This window comes from Bombina bombina, chromosome 4 (assembly GCF_027579735.1).
Source record: "Bombina bombina isolate aBomBom1 chromosome 4, aBomBom1.pri, whole genome shotgun sequence".
Lineage (NCBI taxonomy): Eukaryota > Metazoa > Chordata > Amphibia > Anura > Bombinatoridae > Bombina > Bombina bombina.
Window position 1 is genome coordinate 209177904 of NC_069502.1, and position 27410 is coordinate 209205313.

Genomic DNA, 27410 nt, shown 5'->3' on the forward strand with positions numbered 1-27410 from the left:
CACGGAACTTGGTCCGGCTCGAGGATTGGTGTTGTTGCCGTTGTGAGTCTCCCGGGCGACGCTGTGGTCCCGGCCCGCTTGGCTAGGCACGTTCAAGTGCCGCCCTGCTTGTGAGTACCTCTTCTCTCGTTATACTTACCTGTCAGGGTTTATACGTTATCACCCTATTGGCGCCTTCCTGTTTCCCTTCTACACGTTTCAGTGCCTGCCTGCCAGGGCACAGTGTCACACCAGTGCAACTCATATCTGGTGTAACAGTAGTGTACATTTAAAAAAAAAAAACACTTTTTTGACTGTGAAATAATAGCAGTCAGTTTCCTTCACACGTGTGCGTTTCAGTGCCTGCCTGCCAGGGCACAGTGTCACACCAGTGCCACCACTCATATCTGTTGTAACAGTAGTGTACATTTAAAAAAACAACACTTTTTTGACTGTGAAATAATAGCACCCCAAAAAGCCCTTTTTAGGGCTAGAACATCAGTCTGCTTTTTTTTTTCCCCTGTGTAATCTAATTGCAGTTGCCTGCCTGCCAGCGTGTGTGTCAGGCTCACAGCGTATACTGTGACCACTTGCCCAATGCCACCACTCATATCTGGTGTAACAGTAGTGTACATTTTTAAAAAACAACAGTTTTTTGACTGTGTTAAATAATAGCAGTCAGTTTCCTTCACACTTGTGCTTTTCAGTGCCTGCCTGCCAGGGCACAGTGTCACCCCAGTGCAACTCATATCTGGTGTAACAGTAGTGTACATTTAAAAAAAAAAAAACACTTTTTTGACTGTGTTAAATAATAGCAGTCAGTTTCCTTCACACGTGTGCGTTTCAGTGCCTGCCTGTCAGGGCACAGTGTCACACCAGTGCAACTCATATAAGGGGCTCGATCCGCAAAAGCCGGCGACGCCAAAATCTGAGCGGGTTTGGTATCCTATATACGGCGTAACCTAGAAGTTACGCCCGTATATTTCTGCCGTCGCCCGTAGTTTTTTGGGCCATAGGCAGGTATACCAAACCCGCGCAGTTTGGTATCCAATAAACAGCGTAAGGACTTACGTGGTGAAAATGGAGAAATCTTACTCCAAAAAGCAGCCGTAAGAAGCCTTACACTGACTATTGGAGCCTAACGCATGCGCAATGTCTATCTACCTGTCAACCGCGATCCCCCGCCGCAATCCCTAATAAAGTATTTAACCCCTAAACCGCCGCTCCCAGACCCCGCCGCCATCTACATAAACTAACCCCCTACTGTGAGCCCCTAAAACCGCCACCATCTAACTGATTTATCCCCTAATGTGAACCCCTAAAACCGCCACCATCTAACTGATCTATCCCCTAATGTGAACCCCTAAAACCGCTGCCATCTATCTTATCTATCCCCTAATCAGACCCCTTACACCGCCGCCATCTACCTTATCTATCCCCTAATGTGAACCCCTTACACGGCCGCCATCTACCTGATCTATCCCCTAATCTGACCCCTTACACCGCCGCCACCTATATAAAAATTATTAACCCCTAATCTAATCCCCCTATACCGCCGCCAGCTATATTAATATTATTAACCCATAATATAATATCCCTAAAGTAATAAGCTCTATTACCAGCCCTTTTGCTGGGCTTTGCCCCAAAGTAAACAGCTCTTTTGCCCTATAACCTGCCCTCCCTACACCGCCGCCACCTATATTAATAGTATTAACCCCTAATGTAAGCCCCTTACACCGCCGCATCTATATTAAAATTATTAACCCCTAATTTAATCTACCTACCCCACCGCCAGCTATATTATCTATATTAACCCTAAGTATATTATAGTTAATATAGTTATTACATTATATATATTAACTATATTAACCCTAATTATATTAGGGTTAATATAGTTAATATAGTTACTATAGTATTTATATTAACTATATTAACTCTATCTAACCCTAACACCCCTAACTAAATTCTTATTAAATAAATCTAATTCATATTATAAATTAAATATTCCTATTTAAATCTAAATACTTACCTATACAATAAACCCTAAGCTAGCTACAATATAACAAATAGTTACATTGTAGCTATGTTAGGGTTTATATTTATTTTACAGGTAAATTGTTAATTATTTTAACTAGGTATAATAGCTATTAAATAGTTATTAACTATTTAATAGCTACCTAGTTAAAATAATTACCCAATTACCTGTAAAATAAATCCTAACCTAAGTTACAAATACACCTACACTATCAATAAATTAAATAAACTACAAATATCTATCTAAAAACACAATTAAATAAACTAAATTAAATTACAAAAAAAACCCACTAAATTACAAAAAATAAAAAAAAGATTACAAAATTTTTAAGCTAATTACACCTATTCTAAGCCCCCTAATAAAATAATAAAGCCCTCCAAAATAAAAAAAATTCCCTACCCTATTCTAAATTTAAAAAGTTCAAAGCTCTTTTACCTTACCAGCCCTTAAAAGGGCCTTTTGCGGGGCATGCCCCAAAGAAAACTGCTCTTTTGCCTGTAAAAAAAAAGAACACAACACCCCCCCCAACATTACAACCCACCACCCACATACCCCTATTCTAAACCCACCCAAACCCTCCTTAAAAAAAACTAACACTACCCCCCTGAAGATCTCCCTACCTTGTCTTCACGCAACCGGGCCAAACTCAGGGCCGGATTTCCCATTAGGCACAGTAGGCATGTGCCTACAGGCGCCTTGCAGTGAGGGGCGCCTGTCAGTAATAAAAAAAATTTTTTTTTTTTTATTTTAGTAAGAATTGTGCCAGGTGCCTACAAAGTTGAGTGTTTCATTGGGAATATGTTACAGCAGTTGAGGGAGCCATGAAGGAGAGAGGGGCAAAGATTAAAACTAAACCCCTCCCATTTTCGCCAGGCATGTTTAGTTTCACTTTTATTTTATGTACTTCTGTTGCCTCACACAGCCAAGCTCCATGCTGATGTGGTGCAGAAACTTTTTGTTGAGGAATGAAAGCTTCAGAACAGGTTAGGACTGTACAAGGCTTCTAATGCTGCCTAGAATGAAAACATAACAAGCAGAGCACTTTAACCCCTTGGCTACCAGAGAGGGTTGCAGTGTATTCACTTGTTATGTGCTGTATTCCTTTTTTATAGCCAGGAGTTTAAATTCTGCTTCAGGATGAATATTTTTGTTCTATAAAGGCCTTGGAGGTGTGGAGGTTATGTGGGACTAGCTGCTCTGCTCTTTTTTATAAGCTGCCAATCGTGATTTACAGCCTTTAGGGCACTTTGACAACAAAGTTTGTAGACTGTAAGGCTGTAAAATGTGTATGTGTGTAAACCACTCACATGGCATATTTGTATGTATGTATGTATGTATATATATATATATATATATATATATATATACTCACATACACAAACATCACACGCACACACATTCACATATATATACACATACATATATATATATATATATATATATATATATATATATATATATATATATATTGTCAGGTTAGGAAATGTCCAGAAGAAGACCCAAATGCTAGGGCGAACTTAAACAACACCCTTGCACTCTGAGTTTAATCCAGGACGTGACCCCACGACAACCTACAAAAAACAAAGTACTCACGATATGGAGCAGGGTTAGCCTGTACCAAAGTAATTCATGATATCAGCCAGATAGACTTCTGAATAAGGAACTGGTTTCAGGAAATGTCTTCCACAGTATCAGGAGAGCAGGGATAGTCCACTTATACTCAGACAGAAGAAGGGTAAAACAGGAAACAGTTAATAATGCAGGAGTAGGTCAATTTTTATCAGGCAGTCTGAAGGTTAACACTGTGTAGACAGTCTTTGCAGAGTATGCAACAGGTAATCAGGCAGTTTGAGGGTTAACACTGAGTAGACAGTCTTTGCAGAGTATGTAACAGGTAATCAGGCAGTTTGAGAGTTAACACTGTGTAGACAGTCTTTGCAGAGTATGCAACAGGTAATCAGGCAGTTTGAGGGTAAACACTGTGTAGTCAGAACTTGCAGAATTAACAACATGTAATCAGGTAGTTTGAAGGTTAACACTGTGTTGTCAGAACTTGCAGAGATAGCAACAGGTAAACTGGTAGTTTGAAGGTTAACACAGATTAATCAATACTTGTTGAGATTGGCAACAGGATATCAAGCAGTTTGAAGGTTTACACTGAATAATTGTATTTGCAGAGTTTGGAAACAGGTAAACATGCAGATTGAAGGTTTCACAGAAATAACAGTATTTGAATAGTTTGGCAGTACACAGAGTAGTCTGAATATGCAGGGTTTGCAGCAGGTAAACAGGAAGTTTGAAAGTTTCACAAAACAAACAGTATTGCATTGTTTGGAGACAGGTAATCAGGAGGTTGAAGGTTAATCCAGAATAGTAAATCCTTGAAGAGATTGGCAACAGAAAAGCAACAGTTAGAGAGATTCCTCAGCGAAATCCTATCAGAAGCCAAAAAGTTAACAAACAAACTGGCACTGGAGAAACAGGAAGCCAAGAATAAAAAGCCTGGTTGTGACATCATCAGGATGATGTTTCTTGTGAAAAGACTTGACAAGAGCTGGAGCATGAACATGAGAGGCCGGTTCCCAAGATCGCTCAGAGATAGGATAACCCTTCCAATGGACCAGGTAGTACAGCCGATTGCCCCGTAGCTTGGAATCGAGAATCTGGCTGACTTCAAACTCAGAAGTTCCCTCTACGGAAAGTGGAGGAGGTGGTTTACTCTTGATAGAGTACCGATTGTAGATGACTGGCTTGAGTAGGGAGACATGAAACACTGGATGGATCTTGAGAGTCTTGGGTAAGGCCAGGCGGTATGCAGAAGAACAATCTCTGGAAACAATTCGAAAAGGTCCAATGTACTTAGGACCCAACTTGGTACAAGGTTGTTTTAGACGTATGAATCTTGTGGATAAAAATACTCTGTCTCCAGTACGAAGTAAAGGAGCCTTGCACCTTCTGCGATCAGCATATTTCTTATGTCTTAAGGAAGAAGAGAGTAGATCTTGACGAATGAGTTGCCAGTGATTACTGAGATTTTTCACTGTACGATCTGCTCCAGGGACTTCAGTAGAACTGGTAATCATAGGAAAGGTTCTAGGTTCAAATCCATAAGCTGCCTTAAAGGGAGAGGTCTGTAATGAAGCGTTACAACGTGAGTTGTGAGCTAATTCCGCCTAAGGCAATAACTGAGACCAGTTGGAGTGGTGATGGTCTACATAATGTCTTAGAAAAGATTCCAAGGCTTGATTTACACGCTCAGTCTGTCCGTTGGATTGAGGATGGTGTGCAGTAGAAAGTGATATGTTGATTCCAAAGTGTTTACAAAAAGACCTCCAAAATTTGGAAACAAATTGGACTCCACGATCTGAGACTATGTCAATGGGAAAACCATGTAAACGAGATATATGTAGAACAAAGAGTTCAGAAAGTCTTTGAGCTGAAGGCAAGCCTGGAAGAGGTATGAAGTGAGCAGACTTGGAGAACCGATCCACTACTACCCAAATGGTCGTATTTCCAGCAAAAACAGGAAGATCTGTAGCAAAGTCCATGGATAAGTGAGACCAAGGGTAATGAGGAATAGGAAGAGGGTGTAATAGACGGTTGATGAGAAGATTGTTTGTTCGAAGCACAAGAACTACAAGCAGCAATATAATCCTTAACATCCCTCCTCATAGTGGACCACCAAACATGCTGCTTCAGTTTCCACAATGTATTGGTTATTCCCGGATGACCTGCTGAAATGTTGTCATGAGCCCAACGTAGAAGCGTAAGACGTAATCCTTTGGGTACATACAGGATACCAGAAGGTAGTTTGCAAGAAGATGGTACCCGGACTTGAGCAGCATTTAAAGCCTGTACTGGAAAAGAGGATACTTGAGCCAAAACTTTGACTGGACGTAGTATAGGTTCTGAATCCAATGGAGAAGGTTCAGAAGATTGGAACTGCCTAGATAAAGCATCTGCCTTGGAATTTTTTGAACCAGGAACATAGGAAAGTACAAAATTAAGCCTGGAGAAGAACAAGGCCCACCGAGCCTGACGAGGATTGAGACGTGTAGCTGTTTGGAGGTATAAAAGATTCTTGTGATCTGTCAGAATGAAAAAAGGTTGACTGGTACCCTCTAACCAATGCCTCCATTCATCCAAAGCTAATTTTATAGCCAAAAGCTCCTTATTGCCCACATCATAATTTAACTCGGCAGGATTGAATTTTTTTTAAAAGAACGCCACAGGATGTATCTTGCTGGTAGTTGGATCACGTTGGGAGAGAACAGCTCCAGCTGCTATAGAGGAAGCGTCAACCTCCAAAATAAACTGGAAATCAGGAATTGGATGACTGAGAAGAGGTGCAGAAGAAAATGCTGATTTTAGCGTTTCAAAAGCCTGTACTGCTGAAGAGGACCAGTTCTTACAATTTTGCCCTTTCTTAGTTAGAGAAGTGAGTGGAGACGTGATGTCAGCAAAGTTCTTTATAAACTTTCTATAGTAATTGGCAAAGCCAAGAAACCTCTGCAGGGATTTGAGAGTAGTTGGTCTGGGCCAGTCCTTGATAGCCGACAGCTTAGCAGGATCCATCTCAAAACCTGATTCAGAAATGATATACCCCAAAAAGGGGATGGAACTCTGATGAAAAGAGCATTTCTCCAATTTAGCGAACAGGGAATTGTCTCGTAACCTCTGAAGAACCAGTCTTACATGATGTACATGTTCCTGTAATGTTTTCGAATAGATTAGAATGTCATCGAGGTAAATGATAACAAATTGATTTAGATAATCTCTGAAGATTTCTTTGACAAAGTGCTGAAATAAATGCCGTCTTCCATTCGTCTCCTTTACGGATTCTGACCAGATTGTAGGCCCCACGGAGATCTAACTTGGAAAAAATAGAAGCACCTTGAAGACGATCGAATAACTCAGAAATGAGCGGCAGAGGATAGCTGTTTTTGACTGTAATCTGATTCAAGGCTCGATAATCAATACAGGGACAAAGACCTCCATCTTTTTTCCCAATGAAGAAAAAACCTGCACCCACAGGTGAAGAGGAAGGACGAATGAATTCTCTGGCTAAGTTGTCCTTTATGTATTCCTCAAGAGAGACATTTTCTTGACGAGAGAGGGGATAGGTCCTTCCCTTAGGTAGAGGAGCCCCTGAATACAATTCGATAGGACAGTCAAATATCCAGCGTGGAGGTAACGTCTCAGCCTCTTTTTTAGAAAACACATCACAAAAGGCATGATAGTAATTGGGCAATGATTCAGGAACTTCCACCATAGCTACGACAGGACAGGATGGTTTAGAGGGATTTTGCAGGCAATGTTTGAAACAGGTAGTTCCCCAGGAAATAAGTTCTCCTTTAGACCATGAGAAAACTGGATAATGAAGCTGCAACCAAGGTAACCCCAGAATCAATGGTATGTGGGGAGAAGAAATGACATCAAAACGAATAATTTCAGAATGAAGTATGCCCACAGTCAAAAGAAGAGGAATGGTAGAATGTTGTATGATACCAGTACCTAGAGGCTGTCCACTGACAGTAGTTACCTTAATTAACTGTTTCTTGGCTTGAAGAGGAATCCTGAGAGAGTCAGCAAAGTTTGAATCAATGAATACTCCAGCAGCTCCAGAATCGATGAGAGCTTGAGCTCGAAACTTGGTGTTTCCAAAAGAGATAGTTACAGGAACAAAAAGTTTAGAATTGAGGGAAGACATGGGATTCTGGCTTAACTCTGTCCCTCTATCAAAAGTTAAGCCTTGGCTTTTACTGGCCGGATAGGACAGCCCTTCAGTAAATGTCCTTTGGTACCACAATACAGACATAACCCAAGAGTACGCCTTCTATGGCGTTCAGCTTCTGACAATTTAATAGCTCCTACTTCCATGGGTTCCACAGACTCAGGAGATTGGGAATTATTATTATAAAGACTTGAGGTTCGAATAGGAGGATGAAAAGAAGATTTAACAAAGGATCTCCGATTCCTATCTCTCTCCTGAAGACGTTCAGAATGCCGGGCGTCAAGAGTAATACATAAATTGATAAGACCCTCCAATGAATCAGGGAGTTCCCGAAATACAAGTTCATCCTTAAGGCGTTCGCAAAGTCCTTTGCGAAAGGCTGCCCGTAAGGCTCCATGGTTCCAATCAGTTTCTGCGGCTAAAGTCCTGAATTCAATAGCATATTTAGCTACCGAAAGGGATCCCTGTCTCAGATCCAACAATCCTGCCTCAGCAGCTGCAGACCGCCCAGGCTTGTCAAAAACAGAAGAAAAAATGGACACAAATAATTCCACATCCTGTAGTAACGGATCATTCTTCTCTGAAAGAGGGGACACCCAGGCTAGAGCCTTACCCTTCAAGAGAGAAATAATAAAGGTGATTTTGGAAGTAGAATTGGAAAAAACTTGGATTGTTTCTGAAGTGTAAACGACACTGATTAAGGAATCCACGGCATTCTTCAGGATTACCATCATATTTATCTGGAAGTGGGATTCGTGGTATATTCTGTCCAACAGTTTGAGGTGGATTAAAGACAGCATTGGTGCTAGTAGCAGTGGCAGCAGGAGTCACCGTCGCTTGAGAAGGAGCGGAGAGGTTATGTAGCAGAGCAGTAATCTGGTCAAGCTTGGAATCCAAAGATTGCAAATGAGCAGAATGATTTCCTAGAAGTTGCCCTTGTAGAGCCACAGCCCTGGATAACTCGTCAGGGTCCATATTATGGCCAGTTTGTACTGTCAGGTTAGGAAATGTCCAGAAGAAGACTCAAATGCTAGGGTGAACTTAAACAACACCCTTGCACTCTAAGTTTAATCCAGGACGTGACCCCACGACAACCTCCAAAAAACAAAGTACTCACGATATGGAGCAGGGTTAGCCTGTACCAAAGTAATTCATGATATCAGCCAGATAGACTTCTGAATAAGGAACTGGTTTCAGGAAATGTCTTCCACAGTATCAAGAGAGCAGGGATAGTCCACTTATACTCAGACAGAAGAAGGGTAAAACAGGAAACAGTTAATAATGCAGGAGTAGGTCTTTGTTATCAGGCAGTCTGAAGGTTAACACTGTGTAGACAGTCTTTGCAGAGTATGCAACAGGTAATCAGGCAGTTTGAGGGTTAACACTGAGTAGACAGTCTTTGCAGAGTATGCAACAGGTAATCGGGCAGTTTGAGAGTTACCACTGTGTAGACAGTCTTTGCAGAGTATGCAACAGGTAATCAGGCAGTTTGAGGGTAAACACTGTGTAGTCAGAACTTGCAGAATTAACAACATGTAATCAGGTAGTTTGAAGGTTAACACTGTGTTGTCAGAACTTGCAGAGATAGCAACAGGTAAGCTGGTAGTTTGAAGGTTAACACAGATTAATCAGTACTTGTTGAGATTGGCAACAGGATATCAAGCAGTTTGAAGGTTTACACTGAATAATTGTATTTGCAGAGTTTGGAAACAGGTAAACATGCAGATTGAAGGTTTCACAGAAATAACTGTATTTGAATAGTTTGGCAGTACACAGAGTAGTCTGAATATGCAGGGTTTGCAGCAGGTAAACAGGAAGTTTGAAAGTTTCACAAAACAAACAGTACTTGCATTGTTTGGAGACAGGTAATCAGGAGGTTGAAGGTTAATCCAGAATAGTAAATCCTTGAAGAGATTGGCAACAGAAAAGCAGCAGTTAGAGAGATTCCTCAGCAAAATCCTATCAGAAGCCAAAAAGTTAACAAACAAACTGGCACTGGAGAAACAGGAAGCCAAGAATAAAAAGCCTGGTTGTGACATCATCAGGAAGGGGTGGCTCAGACACCTGTCAATCAAGCACACAGAGAGGACTGCAGAGCTTCCCAGCAGCTGAGCGTGACATATATATATACATAATAGAAATTGTATGGCCATTTGAGTCAAGTGAATATTGATTTTTGGTGTAGCTTCCATTACAACAAATATTGCAATTGGTGTGTGTATTTGTGTATCTCCATAAAAGAGAACATGTAAATTTACATCTAATATTTATTTTTAGTTGTCCTAAATAATAATAAAAAAAAGTCCTAATTTTTTCCACTTTTTTCTGGGGGGTTGGGGAGACGCTTCAGGTTTTTGTGCCTACAGCCACCTGAGATGTAAATCCAGCCCTGGCCGAACTCCTCATCCGATCCAGGCGATGTCTTTATCCAAGCGGCAAAGAAGAAGTCTTCATCCCGGCGATATCCAAGCAGCAGCAAAGTCTTCTTCCATCCGGCAGCATCTTCCATCAAGTGGCATGTTCAATCTTCTTTCTTTGCTCCTCCGACACGGAGCATCCATCCCAGCCGACTACTGAACGACGAATGAGGTACCTTTAAATGACGTCATCCAAGATGGCGTCCGTTGAATTCCGATTTGCTGATAGGATTCTATCAGCCAATCGGAATTAAGGTAGGAAAAATCTGATTGGCTGATTGAATCAGCCAATCAGATTCAAGTTCAATCCGATTGGCTGAACCAATCAGCCAATCAGATTGAACGTGAATCTGATTGGCTGATTCAATCAGCCAATCAGATTTTTCTACCTTAATTACCTTAATTCTTAATATAGTTAATATATATAATATAATAATTATATTAACTATATTAACCCTAATATAATTAGGGTTAATATAGTTAATATAGCTGGTGGCGGTGGGATTAGATTAGGGGTTAATACATTTATTATAGGTGGCAGCCATGTAGGGGGATTTAGATTGTAGGCAAAAGAGCTGATTACTTTGTGACAAAGCCCGGCAAAAAGCCCTTTTAAGGGCTGGCAAAAGAGCAGTTTACTTTGGGGTAATGCCACGCAAAAAGCCCTTTTCAGGGCTATTTGTAGGGTTAGACTTAGGTTTAGTAGTAGGGATAGTTTAGTATTTTAGGGGTTAAATAATTTAATATAGATGGCGGCGGGGTAGGGGCTCACTTTAGGGGGTAGGTAAGGTAGATGGCGGCGGTGTTAGGGGCTCACTTTAGGGGGTTATAGATTTAATATAGCTGGCGGCGGGGTCCGGGAGCGGCGGTTTAGGGGTTAATAACTTTATTAGGTGGCGGTGGTGTCCAGGAGCGGCGGTTTAGGGGTTAATACATTTTTTATTGTTAGGATAGTGAGGTCGGGATAGCGGATAGATGGGTATACGTGTCGGGCTATGTTTGGGAGGCGTGTTAGACAGTGCGGGTGATTTCATACTTTAGTCAGGTTTTGTAGGCACCGGCAGTTTCTAACGTGCCGTAAGTCACTGGCGACTCCAGAAATTTGTACTTACGCAGATTTCTGGACATCGCTGGTTTATCCGACGTACGGCACGTTAGCATCTGACGGCGCCGTATATTGGATAGCTCGAGTTGCGAGCTGAAACTGCGGGCGACGCGGGTTCCCTCGCTTGCGCCACAAACTACACCGTATATCGGATCGTGCCCCTGGTGTAACAGTAGTGTACATTTAAAAAAAACAACACTTTTTTGACTGTGAATTAATAGCAGTCAGTTTCCTTCACACGTGTGCGTTTCAGTGCCTGCCTGCCAGGGCACAGTGTCACACCAGTGCCACCACCCATATCTGTTGTAACAGTAGTGTACATTTAAAAAAACATCACTTTTTTGACTGTGAAATAATAGCAGTCAGTTTCCTTCACACGTGTGCGTTTCAGTACCTGCGTGCCAGGGCACAGTGTCACACCAGTGCAACTCATATCTGGTGTAACAGTAGTGTACATTTAAAAAAAAAAAAAACACTGATAGGGGATGTAACAGGGATTAAACTGATAAGAATAGTACTACTTAACACACCACTCCTATCTGGTGGCACATTAGATTGCACGCGCAGTGCCCCAATATTGAAGTAGGAGGACCGACCAAGCATCTTTTTCCATCTCCCGATTCCTAAAATCGATGCCATATACACATCCCCTGATAGGGGACATAACAGGGATTAAACTGATAAGTATAGAACTACTTAACACACCACTCCTATCTGGTGGCATATTAGATTGCATGCGCAGTGCCCCAAATTTTAAGTAGGAGGACCGACCAAGCATCTTTTTCCATCTCCCGGTTCCTAAAATCGATGCCATATACACGTCCCCTGATAGTGGATGTAACAGGGATTAAACTGATAAGAATAGTACTACTTAACACACCACTCCTATCTGGAGGCACATTAGATTGCACGTGCAGTGCCCCAAATTTTAAGTAGGAGGACCGACCAAGCATCTTTTTCCATCTCCTGGTTCCTAAAATCGATGCCATATACATGTCCCCTGATAGGGGACGTAACAGGGATTAAACTGATAGGAATAGTACTACTTAGCACACCTTATAATAACGCAGAGAGAAGCAATGCAGAGAGAGGAGTCTGAAGAAGAGCAGTCAGAGGAGGAAGGTGGCTTTGAGGAGGTGGAAGACCAAACACAGCAGGCGTCCCAGGGGGCTTGTTGTCACCTTTTGGGGACCCTTGGTGTTGTACGTGGCTGGGTGGAGGAAGAGACCTTCAATGACATCAGTGAGGATAAGGAACGGGACATGGCTAGCTTGGTATCCAACCTTGTGCAAATGGGGAGTTTTTCGGTTGTGCAAATGGACTGTTTGCGGTTGTTTGCGGTGCGTTAAACGGGGAGTTTGGTCTGTCACCGTGAAGCGGGCGTAACCCTTACACTACCTGATTGATACAACATCATACCTGATGTTTTAAAGCATGTTATTCCAAACAATTTAGGAATGTTAGGTGATTTATGCCCTTTATGGATTAAAACCAGACTCTGCATCAACTATGTAATTTTCCATGGGAGTTTTGCCATGGATCCCCCTCCAGCATGCCCCAGTCCAGGTGTTAGTCCCCTTGAAACAACTTCTCCATCACTATTGTGGCCAGAAAGAGTCCCTGTGGGTTTTAAAGTTCACCTGCCTATTGAAGTCTCTGGTGGTTCGCCCGGTTCGCCCATTCGTGAACAGTTGTGGAAGTTCACGTTCGCCGTTCGCGAACCCAAAATTTTAGGTTCGCGACATCACTAATACTGAATATTGAATGCAAGGTACCCCATTTAGGTACATTTCATTCCTATTGGCTGAAATTTTGAAATCAACCAATAGGATGAGAGCTACTAAAATCCTATTGGCTGTTCAAATCAGCCAATAGGATTTCAGTAGCTCTCATCCTATTGGCTGATTTCAAAATTTAAGCCAATAGGAATGCAAGGTACCCCAATATAAATGGGGTACCTTGCATTCAATCTTCAGTGGGCGGCGGCGACCGTATGAAGAGGAACCTCCATGCCAGTCCTGCTCCGTGATGACTGGTCCTGCTCTGCAATCAGCAGTCCTGCTCCACGGTCACCTCCGCTCAGCGATCACCTCCACTCTGCTGGATGAAGACCTTCACCACCTGGAAGAAGACCTTCGCCCCTGGACTTCAAGAACTGTGAGTACCTATTTTGGGGTTAGACTTAGTTCTTTTTTATTTTTTTGGGGTGGGGTTTTTTTTAGATAAGGGATTTTTTTTTATGGGCGCAAAAGAGCTGTTTGTAAAAGAGCTGATTGACCTTTTAAGGGCAATGCCTATACAAATGCCCCTTTAGGGTAGACTTAGGTTTTTTTTATTTTGGGCGGTTGGTTGGGTTGTGGTTTTACTGTTGGGGGTAATTGGTCATTTGTTTTGGTAATAGAGCTGTTTTTGTAGGGCAATGACCTACAAAAAGCCCTTTTAAGGGCTATTGGTGGTTTAGTTTATATTAGGTGTTGTTTTTATTTGGGGGGGGTTATTTTCATAGGGGTATTAGATTAGGTTTAGTTTTTTAATTTTTGATAATTTTGGTTATTTTTTTCTGTTATTTTAGACTTTTTTATTTTTTGTAATTTTAGATTTATTTTATTTAATGTTATTTTTTTTATTTTAACAGTATTTTTTTATTTTATGTAATTGGGGTTAATTTAGGGGGTGTTAGGTTAGAGGGCTTAGTAATTAAATGAGTTATTTTCGTTGTGGGGGTTTGGCAGTTTAGGAGCTAATTAGGTTTATTGCGATGTGGGGAGTTGGCGGTTTAGGGGTTAATAGGTTAATTAAGTTTATTGTGATATGGGGGGATGGCGGTTTAGGGGTTAATAGGTTAATTAGGTTTATTGTGATGTAGGAGGTTGGCAGTTTAGGGGTTAATATTTTAATTATGTTATTTGCGTTGTTAATTAATTTGCGGATTAAGGGTTTATTACTTTATTATTTTGTGATGTGGGGGTTGGTGGTTTAGATGTCTTTTAATATTTCTTGCTGGCGCTTAGGTGTTTTTTGTTAATACTTTGTACGAGCGGTTAAGTTTTTTTTTTTTTTAATACTTCGTGCGGAGAGTTAGTTTTTTTTTTGTAAATACTTTGTTCCTGCGGTTAGGTTTTTTTGTTAATACTTGGTGCGGGCGGTTAGGTTTTCTTGTTATTTTGTGCGGACAGCTATGTGTTTTGGCAGGTGCTTAGGTGCTTAGGTGTTTTTTACTTAATGCTTTGTTTAGCCAGGTGGATTCTTTTGGCTGTGCACGCAGCCAACATTCTTTTGGATGCATGCGCAACTGACGACGACGGATGCCCAGTTATACTACATATCGCTGGCTTTATTGCAATATGCTGGTTAACAGGGATCCACTAGTAAAAAAACATTAGAGCTGGTATGAGTTGTTAATTACAGCTAATGTTTGCAACACCTATTGTAATATAGCCCCCACAATTCTAATAATGGTACATTGTTAGAATATTATTATTTTATTAGATTGTTATATTCAATTATATTTCTAAAAGCGCTGACTTTTTTTTTTACAAGAAAGGAAGCTTCATATTATGCCTCAGCGACATTATATTTTAAATCTCTGTCATGGAAATTGATATAGAATAGTATAAAGTTTAGTAAAGTGGTGGACAGAGGAATAGATGAAAGCATAAGTTTTGTTGTGAATAAAAATCAAATATTTAATAGTTAATTAAGTGGCATATTTGCATTAGAAAAGATATGCAAAATTCAACCTGTTACAGTCCTGTAAGAGCTGAGACTGCTGGGAGGTATGCTGCTGTCCCTCCTGCACCAGCCCCAATAAGAGCAAATGTCCCAGTGGTCTAATGGTGATCATTGTAGGGCCTGACTCAACCAAACCACACCCATAACATGCAACTCTACCCCTCCTGCCACAGCTCCACCTACCAAACATCACTCACCTACCTGTTCCAGATAGTTTCTGGGAAACGTTGGGGGGGGTAAGAAAATGTTTGACGCATATTTTGTTGTACAATTTTATTTTATTTTTAAATCAAGGCCATTCAAACGCAACCCAATTAGATGGTGGTTTTCCATTGGTTTTGCACTGCAGTAACTCCACTTATATTTTGCACTGACACCACTCAGCAATGGGATTCCCTTTGTCAAGCAGATTTTCTAAAGGTGTTGTTTTATTTAAAGCTTTTGCACTTATTCGACTGACCTTAATAAATAAAATAATTACCTAGTTTAATAAAAAGTTAAAAATTTTGTCTGAATTATATTTCGAAACTACGAAACTTAAATACAAGTATATTCCTCATAAAAGGTGTGTTTTTCCTCCATTTTTTAATGTGAAGCAGATGTTATATAGACTGAAACTTTGCTCCTTTCCATAAGAGCATACTGAAGTAACCTCGGGAGCAGGAATGTGACTTAAACACCATGGGGCCTATCTATCAAGTGACGTCCAGTATTTCTGGCGAGCCTACAGACTCGCCAGAAACACCGGTTATGTAGCAGCGGTCAGGAATCGCCGGAATTGATTGTATGATTGGGTTGATTGACACCCCCTGCTGGCAGGCCATTAGCCACGAGTCTGCAGGGGTTGGCGTTGCACCAGCAGCTTTTGTGAGCTGCTGGTGCAATGCTGAATACGGAGAGCGTATTGCTCTCCGCATTCAGCGAGGTCTTGCGGACCTGATCCGCATTGTCGGATCAGGTCTGCAAGACCTTTGTTTAATTGGCCTCTATGTGGCAGTTGTATTTGTGGCAACATTATACAAACATTCTGCAGATGAAGCTTTCAACTGCAGTCGCTTCCACTAGTCTATGGAAAAACTCTATGTGCATGTTTGTGCGTGTGTGTGTATGTGTATGTGTGTGTGTGTGTGTGTGTGTGTGTTCGTGTGTATGTGTGTGTATGTGTGTGTATGTGTGTATGTATGTTTGTGTGTGTGTGGGTATGTGTGAATGTATGTTTTAATTGTGTATGTGTGTATGTATGTTTGTGTGTGTATGTGTGTGTATATGTGTATGTGTGTGTGTGTGTATGTGTGTATGTGTGTGTGTATGTTTGTGTGTGTGTGTTTGTATGTATGTATGTTTGTGTGTCTGTGGGTTTGTGTGAATGTATGTTTTGGTGTGTATGTATGTTTGTGTGTGTATATGTGTATGTGTGTGTGTGTGTGTGTGTATGTATGTATGTATGTTTGTGTGTGTGTGTGTGTATGTATGTTTGTGTGTGTGTGTGTGTATGTGTGTGTGTATGTATGTGTGTGTGTATGTGTGCATGTATGTATATGTGTATGTGTGTGTGTATCAGTGTTAATTTCGTCGACTAAAACTAGACTAAAATGACTATAAAACTAAAGAAATTCTAATGACTAAAATACGACTAAAACTAAAATGACATTTTAGTCAAAAGACTATGACTACAACTAAATCAAAATGACATTTTAGTTAAAAGACTATGACTAAAACTAAATCAAAATTTGCTGACAAAAACATTCTATGCAAGTTGTTATAATCAATCCATATTCAATTACTGCTCTTTTGTAAAATTTACGAAACTTCATTTTATTAAATTTTAAGATAAAGACATGTTATATACCACACCAGTTAAATCTGTTAAATCTGTATTGCATGTTCAAACCTTAATACCATAAAAGAAAACAGGTTAATAAACCTTTACTCCAGGAGTTTATAAGTTTGGAAGTTCTAGAGCAGTGCTAATATTGTTGCCGAAACGTTTTTGAATCTGTGAACAATCAATTGATTCTTCCTATAGAAATAAACATAAACCATGAATATGGGTTTAAGTTATGCTGTGCCTGTGCTAGCTGCAGAAACTTTTTGTTGTGTTGAGTTTCTTGATACTTGTTTTAATTATTAACAGAGAACTGTTAAAGTTGTTATATTGGGTAATATGCTCAATACAGCCAATACAGTTTTTTTTAAATATATTTTAAAGTTGCACTTCTGTTTGTTTATGAAACTTGGTTTTATTTAATTTTAAGTTTAATAAAGATGTTATATATCACAATGGCTAAATCTGTGTCTGTATTGCATGTTTAAACCTTAATACCATAAATATTAACAAGTGTTATGTTTACTCCTGGAGTAGGTAATCAGTTTGCAAATGATAGAGAAATGCTTAAATAATGCATTATACTTTAACTAAACCCCTTAGATTTTAGTTGACTAAAATCTACTGGAGATTTAGTCGACTAAAATGTATTGGAGTTTCAGTCGACTAAAACTAGACTAAAACTAAAACAATTCAGATGACTAAAATATGACTAAAACTAAAATGGCATTTTAGTCAAAAGACTAAAACTAAGACTAAATTGAAACTTGCTGTCAAAATTAACACTGGTGTGTATGTATATATGTATGTTTGTGTGTGTGTGTGTGTGTTTGTGTGTGTATGTATGTGTGTGTGTATGTATGTGTGTGTGTATGTGTGCATGTATGTATATGTGTATGTGTGTGTGTAACTGTGTATGTATATATGTATGTTTGTGTGTGTGTGTATGTGTGTGTGTATATGTGTGTTTGTGTGTATAAATGTGTGTGTTTGTATGCATATTTATAAATATCATTTTCATCTATTCATTTATTTATTTAATCTTCACTTTCTATATTGTTTCATGTAGCCAATTTATCTATGAGTCAAAGTTTACATAAATGTAATAACTAAGAACCACAAAATAGCTCAGAAAGTAGAGTTTTTAACTTCATTTTTAGCTGCCATTGATAAAGAGCTAATGTAATGAACTCTGCTAAAATTATATTAAAACATCCTGCTATAGAAAATGTGTGTTTATTGTCTGTCTGAATTATTACAGAGAATTCTTTTGTGTTTAATATTCATAGATTAATTTCTATTAAAACAATATTGTATGAAACAAACATTCCATATTGTAAATGTGTAATTGTTTTGCTTGTTATCCTGAATAACAGAAGCGATCATAAAGATTTGTGCTTTTCAGAGAAAATATAAACCAAATTACACACTTTAAAGAGATTTGTCTTCTCTGCAATATTCTGTCTTATCATATTCTTATTGTTTCATCTTTATAGACAATGGAAAATGTTTGTTTTATTTTGTATCAGGTTTCTAAAAAACAAAAAACAAAGATCCTTGTAGGTTTTAAAAGTTGAACTTGATAGAAACTGATGGAAAATTTATTTCTGCCACATGAGGATTAATAATAATTCTTATAATCCCTTTTGTTCTTTTTTTTTAGGGTAAATTCATATTATGTTTTCCTTTATGTTATGTCTCAATAATAAGTTATTCTTTACCATGCTAGCGTACGGTTGCTGGAATTTACCTGTGCTATATCCCTTCTTATAAATCATAAGTGTCTAACCGATTAATTGGAGGGTCACACTGGCATTATAGAAATTGGTATAGACTTTGAACACATTTTCAAAATACTAGTAATCAAACCATAATATGTACTGTGTAAAATACGGCATTTATGTATATGTACACTATTGTTTTGACCTGATTTAGTATCAATATCTGCCTGATATCAGTATGTAATAATGTACTTAGCTATCCAGAAGAACATTTATACAAGGTGCCCTTGTCCCCTTCCACACACACAAGCACACACTCACACACTGAAACACACAAACCTACACATATGCACACTAGCACACAATCAAGCACATGCACTGAAACACACAAACACATGCACACTAGCACACACACACAAGCACACACTGACACACACAAACACATGCACACACATACATATATGCACACACATACATATATGCACACTAGCACACACACACACACACAAGCACACACTCACACACTGAAACACACAAACACATACACACATGCACACTAGCACACAAACAAGCACATGCACTGAAACATACAAACACATGTATACATATACACATAGGCACACTAGCACACATACAACCACACACTGACACACTGAAACACACAAACACATGCACACACATACACACATGCACACTAACGCACACACAAGCACATGCACTGAAACATACAAACATATGCACACACATACACGTATGCACACAAGCACACACTCACACACTGAAACACACACACACATGCACACTAGCACACATACAAGCACATGCACTGAAACACACAAACATATGCAAACACATATACATATGCACACTGGCACACACACACAAGCACATGCACTAAAACACGCAAACACATGCATACACATACACATATGCACACTAGCACATACACACAAGCACACACTCACACACTGAAACACACAAACAGATGCACACACATACACACATGCACACTAGCAAATACACTGAAACACAAAAACACATGCACACACATACACATATGCACACTAGAACACATACAAGTGCACACACTCACACACTGAAAAACACAAACAAACACACATGCACACTAGAACACTCTAACACACTGAAACACTGAAAATCACCGGTGCATTGCCTGGGCATTGTGCATTGTCACAATAGCATACGTTCACATTTCTGAAGTGAACATTTTATAAGTGAGGCATTTAGATAAGAATTATACAAGAATTAGACAAGTATTGGACAAGGGGCAAAACACAAGGCATGCATCTTATTGTTTCCTTATGTAAATGCTGCTGTAATACTGTGTTTTGTGTGCTTAATTGGTTCTTACTTTTGAAAAATGCTCAATATCATCTCATTCCTTTTTGGTACCTCTTGCCTCTACAACAAACTACTTTACTCAATCACTCCTTCCCCCTCACCACCTGCACTGTTCATTAGCCCATTTCTCTTAAACTCACCTTACTTTTGTACCCATGAACTTTACACATTCCTAAACACTCTCTCTCCCCCCTGCACCTCATCCCAAAAACAGTAATTACTGCAAATCTGCATCTCATCTCATGTCACTCTCCCTCTTGCTCATAATAGCTGCTGGTGACATCTCCCCTAATCCTAGTCCCCAACAACTTCCTAGCTGTGCACATCCATGTGTACCTTTCCATAGACTCAAAAAACAAAACTCTGGTAACCTTACTCATATTCCTCTTGTATCTAAAGCCACTATCCCCTTCACTTGGGCACTCTGGAACTCTCGCTCTGTTGCAACAAGCTCACATCTATCCATGACCTCTTTATCTCCCACTCCCTCAACCTTCTGGCTCTCACAGAAACCTGGTTCTCTCCTTTAGACACAGCATCCATTGCTGCACATGGGGGTCTCCACTTTAGCCACACTCCTAGGTCTGGAAATAGACAAGGAGGTGGTGTAGGTATTTTACTTTCCTCTCATTGCACCTTTCAATAAATGCAACCCATCTCTTCCCTCATATTTAACTGATTTAAAACCCACATGATTAGCTTATTCTATCCTTTCTCTATACATATTGCAGTCATATACCGCCCCCTGGCTGCTCAACACAATTTCTAGATCACTTTGCTGCCTGGCTACCTTATTTCCTTTCCTCAGACACCCCTGTACTCATTATTGGCAACTTCAACATCCCTCTTCACAATCCCACTGCCTCCTCTGCAAAACAACTTCTTCTACTCACTTCCTGTTTCGGTTTGTCACAATGTACTGACTCTCCCACTCAAAAAGATGGTCACTCCCTGATCTTTAGCTATCAATGCACTATCTCAAACTTCACAAACTCCCCTTTTCCTCTTACTGACCATCATTTCCTCACTTGCAACATCACATTCCTCCCTACACAGAAGCATTATATCATTAGTTCTCTCAAACCTCTCCTCTTTTCAATCTCCTACTTTTCCTGCCCTGACCAATCTATCTCCCATTGTAATTCCACCCTTACATTGGTTCTTGACAATCTGGCCCCTCCTACCATAGCTCAGAGATCACACACTAATCCTCAGCCCTGGCATACTTCTCTGACAGGGTACCTACACAGATGTTCCTGTAATGCTGAGCGACACTGGAGAAAATCTCGGAGTTCAGCTGACTTTCTTCACTACAAGTTCAGATACAAGCTTGCAATCAAACAAAACCCACATAGCCATACATTTAGCGCTTTCGCCTTGTTACTGAGGATGAAGTTCTGCCCTTATACTGTGATCTCACCTCATTACCTGTCCCCTCAATCCCATCCCCTCACAGCTACTCCCCTCCCTCTCTTCTACCCTTACCCCTATATTCACACACATTTTCAACCTCTCCCTCAGCACCGGTATATTTCCCTCATCTCTAAAACATGCACTGGTCACACCTATCCTCAAAAAACCTCTCGATCCAATCTCCCCTTCCAACTATTGACTTATTTCCCTACTCCCCCTTGCCTCAAAGCTTCTCAAAAAGCTAGTAAATGCAGGCCTATCCTATTTCCTTACATTAAACTCCCTCCTTGACCCACTGCAATCTGGGTTTTGCCCCATCACGCCACAGAGCCAGCAATCGTAAAGGTTACCAATGACCTACTTACAGCAAAATCTAAAGGCCAATTCTCTCTGCTTATCCTCCTTGATCTGTCTGCAGCCTTTGATACTGTTGACTACCCTCTTTTACTCCAAACCCTCCAACCCTTCGACATTTGTGACACAGCCCTCTCGTGGTTCTCTTCCTACCTGTCTAACCTTACCTTTAGTGTAGCCTTCTCTGGGGCTTCCTCTGCCCCGTTACTACTTTCTTTTGGGGTACCACAAGGCTCTGTGCTCGGTCTCCTTCTCTTTTCAATCTCCACCTCATCATTAAGTACCCTAATAAAGTCCCACGGGTCTCAATATCATTTGTATGCCGACAACACCCAAATCTACCTCTCTGCACCAGACCTATCTCCTTCCTTGCTAACCCGTGTAACTAACTGTCTTTCTCACATCTCTTCCTGGATGTCCTCTCACTACGATAAGCTAAATCTCTCCAAAACTGAGCTCCCTATTTCCCCCCTTCTTCCAAAATCTCCACCACCATCTCTCTATAACTGTCAACAACTCCATCATTACCCCTACCCCGCATGCCGATGTCTTGGGGTCACATTTGACTCAGATCTTTCTTTCCTCACATTCAGTCCTTGGCTAAATCCTGCTGCTTCCACCTTAAAAAAAATCTATAAAATTAGACATTTCCTTACACAAGATACCACTAAATTTTTAATCCACTCTCTGATCCTTTCCCGCCTCAAATATTGCAACTCTGTACTCTCTGGTCTCCCTAGCTGCTGCATATCTCCTTTACAATCCATAATGAATGCCTCTGCAAGGCTCATCTTCCTTAAACATTGCTTTTCATCTGCTGCACCTCTCTGCCAATCCCTTCACTGGCTTCCTCTTGCCTCCAGCATTAAACACAACATTCTGACTCTGACATACAAGGCCCTCAACTGCACTGCTACCCCTTATATCTCAGACCTTGTCTCCAGATACTCTCCCTCCCGTCCCCTTCGCTCTGCTCACAACCTCCTCGTCTTCACCTTTCTTGTTACCTCCTTACATTCCCGTTTACAGGACTTCTTCAGACTAGCTCCCATCTTGTGGAACTATTTGCCTTGCTCCACAAGACTCTACCCATTTGATTTCTATAAATGGTACCTTGTATACTGTTTATAGCAATGCAGAATCTGTTGGTGCTCTACAAATAACCGATGATAATAATAACATACACACATGCACACTTGCACATACACAAGCACATGCACTGAAACACACAAACACAAGCACACACAAACACACACACATATACACACATGCACACTAGCATATACACACAAGCACATGCACTGAAACACACAAACACACACACATGCAGTTACAAACACACACAGATACACACACCAACACCCTCACACATATGTTTCTATATGGAATAAACTTCCATTAGTGGTGGTAAAGACAAAAACTTTAGTGGCCTTAACATTTTGTGGGATAAGTATAAGGCTATCCTACAAACTAATTAAACTTACACTTTATAGGACATTTGGGATGACACACTGACATACACAGAAACAAAAAGATATGGACACAAACACACATGGACATACACACTCAGACACACATATCCTTTCACATCCACGCATGCATACACCCAAACATACTCACACACACTGACACACACACCCACCCCTTCTTACATCCACAAATACGCTCACACACATGCACACACATATCCTCACACACATACGCTCACACACATGCACACACATGTGCACACACTCACATGTGTCAGTGCTTACAAAATAGTTGAAACATATAGTATTCACTTTGCAGAAATAGAAGGCTGGATAAAATACACTTTAGGATTGATTAGTCTTTTATAGATAATTCTCTATTTTCCCTCTATTAGTGCTTCTATTACCTTTTTTTGTAACTGTTACAACACAAATCGTCTGCTTACCAGTTTTATTTTTTAAATTACTTTACACCACTAGCTATAACTATAACCTTAATTAAAATGCTTATCAGAATCCCTCAATTGTCCTGCAATTTGCAGGATAGTCCTAAATTGTTAGCTTTGTGTAGTGGTTCATCTGATCACACCCTCTTATCTCCCAGATTCCACCAACAGATGCCTGGTCCAAGATCACATTTTAAAAATGGTGTGAGGTCTGCTTATATAACCCTTAATAATGTAATTATCACTAATTTCTTCAATTACACAGAGGCGGAACTACCATTGGTTCAACAGGTGCAGTGGCACCAAGTCCATGTGCTGGGGGGGGGGGCATAACAGCCAGTCTATATATAAGTGTGTGCAGAATGTGTACAATCCTAATACAGTGGACTCTTTTATTACTGCCTGTCTATCTATCATCTATCTATCTATCTATCTATCTATCTATCTATCTATCTATCTATCTATCTATTATCTATCTATCTATCTATCTATCTATTATCTATCCATCTATTTATATATCTATATATCTTTCTATTATCTATCTTTCTATTTATTATCTATTTATCTATCATCTATCTATCTATCTATTTATATTTCTATTTATCTATCTATCTTTCTATTATCTATCTATCTATCTATCTATCTATCTATCTCTCTATTTCTCTCTCTCTCTCTCTCTCTCTCTCTCTCTCTCTCTATCTATCTATCTATCTATCTATCTATCATCTATCTTTCTATTTATTATCTAAATATATATCAATCTATCTATTTATTAAATATCAAAATTACTATACAGAGCAGCATGTATATTATTGCTATTGCTAACTACTGAGTTACCTGGGGTCCCAAAAAATTCACCATTTGCTGTTCCTTCTGGTTTGTTGTTGACCGAGATTACTTTTTTTTTAAAAATAATTAGAAGGTGCAACAATAGTGTTTTTAAAAATGTGTTCTACAATATCCAGAATCTTGTGTCACAATCTTCTTACAGTACAAGAAATTGCACAAAGACAAACCCTGTTCATGACAATGCGATTTTCTTGTCTGGGCAACATTTTTGCGGCTACATCTTTGCAGTGGAGGAAACCTCGTCACTTGTTGGTTGGCGGCAGATTAGGGGTTAATAGCTTTAATATAGTGTTTGCGATGCGGGAGGGTGGCGGTTTAGGCGTTAATAGGTAGTTTATGGGTGTTAGTGTACTTTGTAACGTTTTAGTTATGAGTTTTGTGAAACATTTTTGTTTCGCAAAATCCATAACTACTGGTCTCAGATAGTGGAATGGCTTGTGTCGGTATAGGCTGTAATGCAAGCATTTTTTTTAAAGAATTTTTCTTTAAGGCAATATATTACTTTGGTACATGAAACAAATACAAACTGTAAAACCAGACAAGTTAGTAAATACTTTTCCATATTACAGAGTAAGCAGATTTACAAAAGATGCAGTTTCCACCTGTCAAAGTCTATTACGATATATGCCTATTTTTCTTTGAGGAAGCATATATAAGAATCAGTTTTAGTACTTTGAATAATTTAATATGAACTGTTCACGACCCAGTAGAAAGAAAAACTGTCCATAATTTTGGAGCATCACAAAAACCGATGTAACTTGTGATTCTCTGTAAATACAGTCTACACTTAAAATTAGTGTAGTAGAAACAATATAATGAACAATCATTATATTACTATTTTACACAATAAAACATTTGCATCAATATCAGAACTGTACATTAATTGAAAGGGAGATGGGAGACATGAAGGAGGAGGAGAGGGAAGGTAGAGGGAAGGATAAGAGCAAGAAAAAAAAAGGGGGAAATGGAAAAAGTAGAAAAGAAACCTCTCAAGGGTACATGGCACGTGAGTGAATGTCCTTAATGCAGAATTTTTGGTTTAGTATGTAGGGAGTTACAGGGTCCCCAGGTATCCAAATAGAGGTCTAAGGTGCCTCTACTGTTGTGTTCATAAGTTACATACCCTGGCAGAATTTATGATTTCTTGGCCATTTTTCAGAGAATATGAATGATAACACACAAACTTTTTTTTCACTCATGGTTAGTGTTTGGCTGAAGCCATTTATTTTCAATCAACTGTGTTTACTCTTTTTAAATCATAATGACAAAAGAAACTACCCAAATGACCCTGATCAAAAGTTTACATAACCTAGTTATTTTGGCCTGATAACAAGCACACAAGTTGACACAAAGGGGTTTGAATGGCTATTAAAGGTAACCATCCTCACCTGTGATCTGTTTGCTTGTAATTAGTGAGTGTGTATAAAAAGTCAATGAGTTTCTGGACTCCTGACAGACCCTTGCATCTTTCGTCCAGTGCTGCACTGACAATTCTGGATTCTGAGTCATGGGGAAAGCAAAAGAATTGTCAAAGAATCTGCGGGAAAAGGTAGTTGAACTGTATAAAACAGGAAAGGGATATAAAAAGATATCCAAGGAATTGAGAATGCAAATCAGCAGTGTTCAAACTCTAATAAAGAAGTGGAAAATGAGGGGTTCTGTTAAAACCAAACCACCATCAGGTAGAGCAACTAACATTTCATCCACAACTGCCAGGAAAATTGTTTGGGATGCAAAGACAAACCCACAAATAACTTAAGGTGAAATACAGGACATGTGGTGTGGCTGTTTCAAGATGCAAAATAAGAAGGCACTTGAAAAAAGATGGGCTGCAAGGTCGAGTCACCAGAAGAAAGCCATTGCTACGCAAATGACACAAAGTATCCCGCTTACAATATGCCATTCTGGCACAAAGTCATTTGGAGTGATGAGACCAAAATTGAGCTTTTTGGCCACAACCATAAATGCTACATTTGGAGAGGAGTGTCAGGATGCCACGAATCAGACTGAGATGAGAAGTGCAAAAATAATCACACATTTATTAATAGCAAAAAAATAATAAAAAAGTCCAGAAGTCAAATAACAAGCCAGGAATCAAAACCTGGGCTGGTATTCAGATGAGCCAAGTCAGGAGCCAAATTGAGTAGTCAGACAAGCCAGAATCAGGAACAAGGAGAACAGCAGAGTCAGGAACAAGCCAGGGATCAGAAACCAGGAGGGACGTCAGACAGCCAGGTAATACACAGGAGCTCTCACAAACAGGTCTGAGACAACGCAAGGGCAAAGCATACTGAACAGAGGCCCTTTAAATAATAAGTGATGACATCACAATTCTGAGACTGCATCCTGTCTCACACGGATGATGTACACCAGTCTGGCCATAAAAGGAAGTGCAGGAAATGAGCAGCATCACACAGTATGCACCAGAGTCAGCAAGAGAGGTGAGTAAAATGGCTGCCAGCAGCACATGGCAAACAAAGCAGGGAAAAAACTCTGACAGTACCCTCCTTTCAATGATCCCTCCCCCGTGGGAGGACAAAAGGATTATTGGTAGGCTGACCATATTGCCACTTTAAAAAGGGACACATATGAAAAATACATATGGCAGGGCTGTTTTCAGGGCTGATTAAATAAATGTTTTGTATAAGAACTCTGACATATTTATTTTTCATATGTGTTCCTTCTTAAAGCTGCAATATGGTCAGCCTAATTATTGGGGAAACGGGCATGAAAGGCACGGAGGAGGGCGGGAGCATGAACATCAGAGGAGGGAACCCATGAACGCTCCTCCAAACCGTAGCCCCTCCAGTGAACTAAATACTGTACGTGGCCCCTGGACATACGAGAGTCAATAATGCTGCTGACCTCATACTCCTTATGGTTGTCAACAAAGATAGGATGGGGACGAGGCAACACAGTGGTAAAATGATTAAAAACCAATGGTTTCAAGAGGGAGATGCGCATTGCAG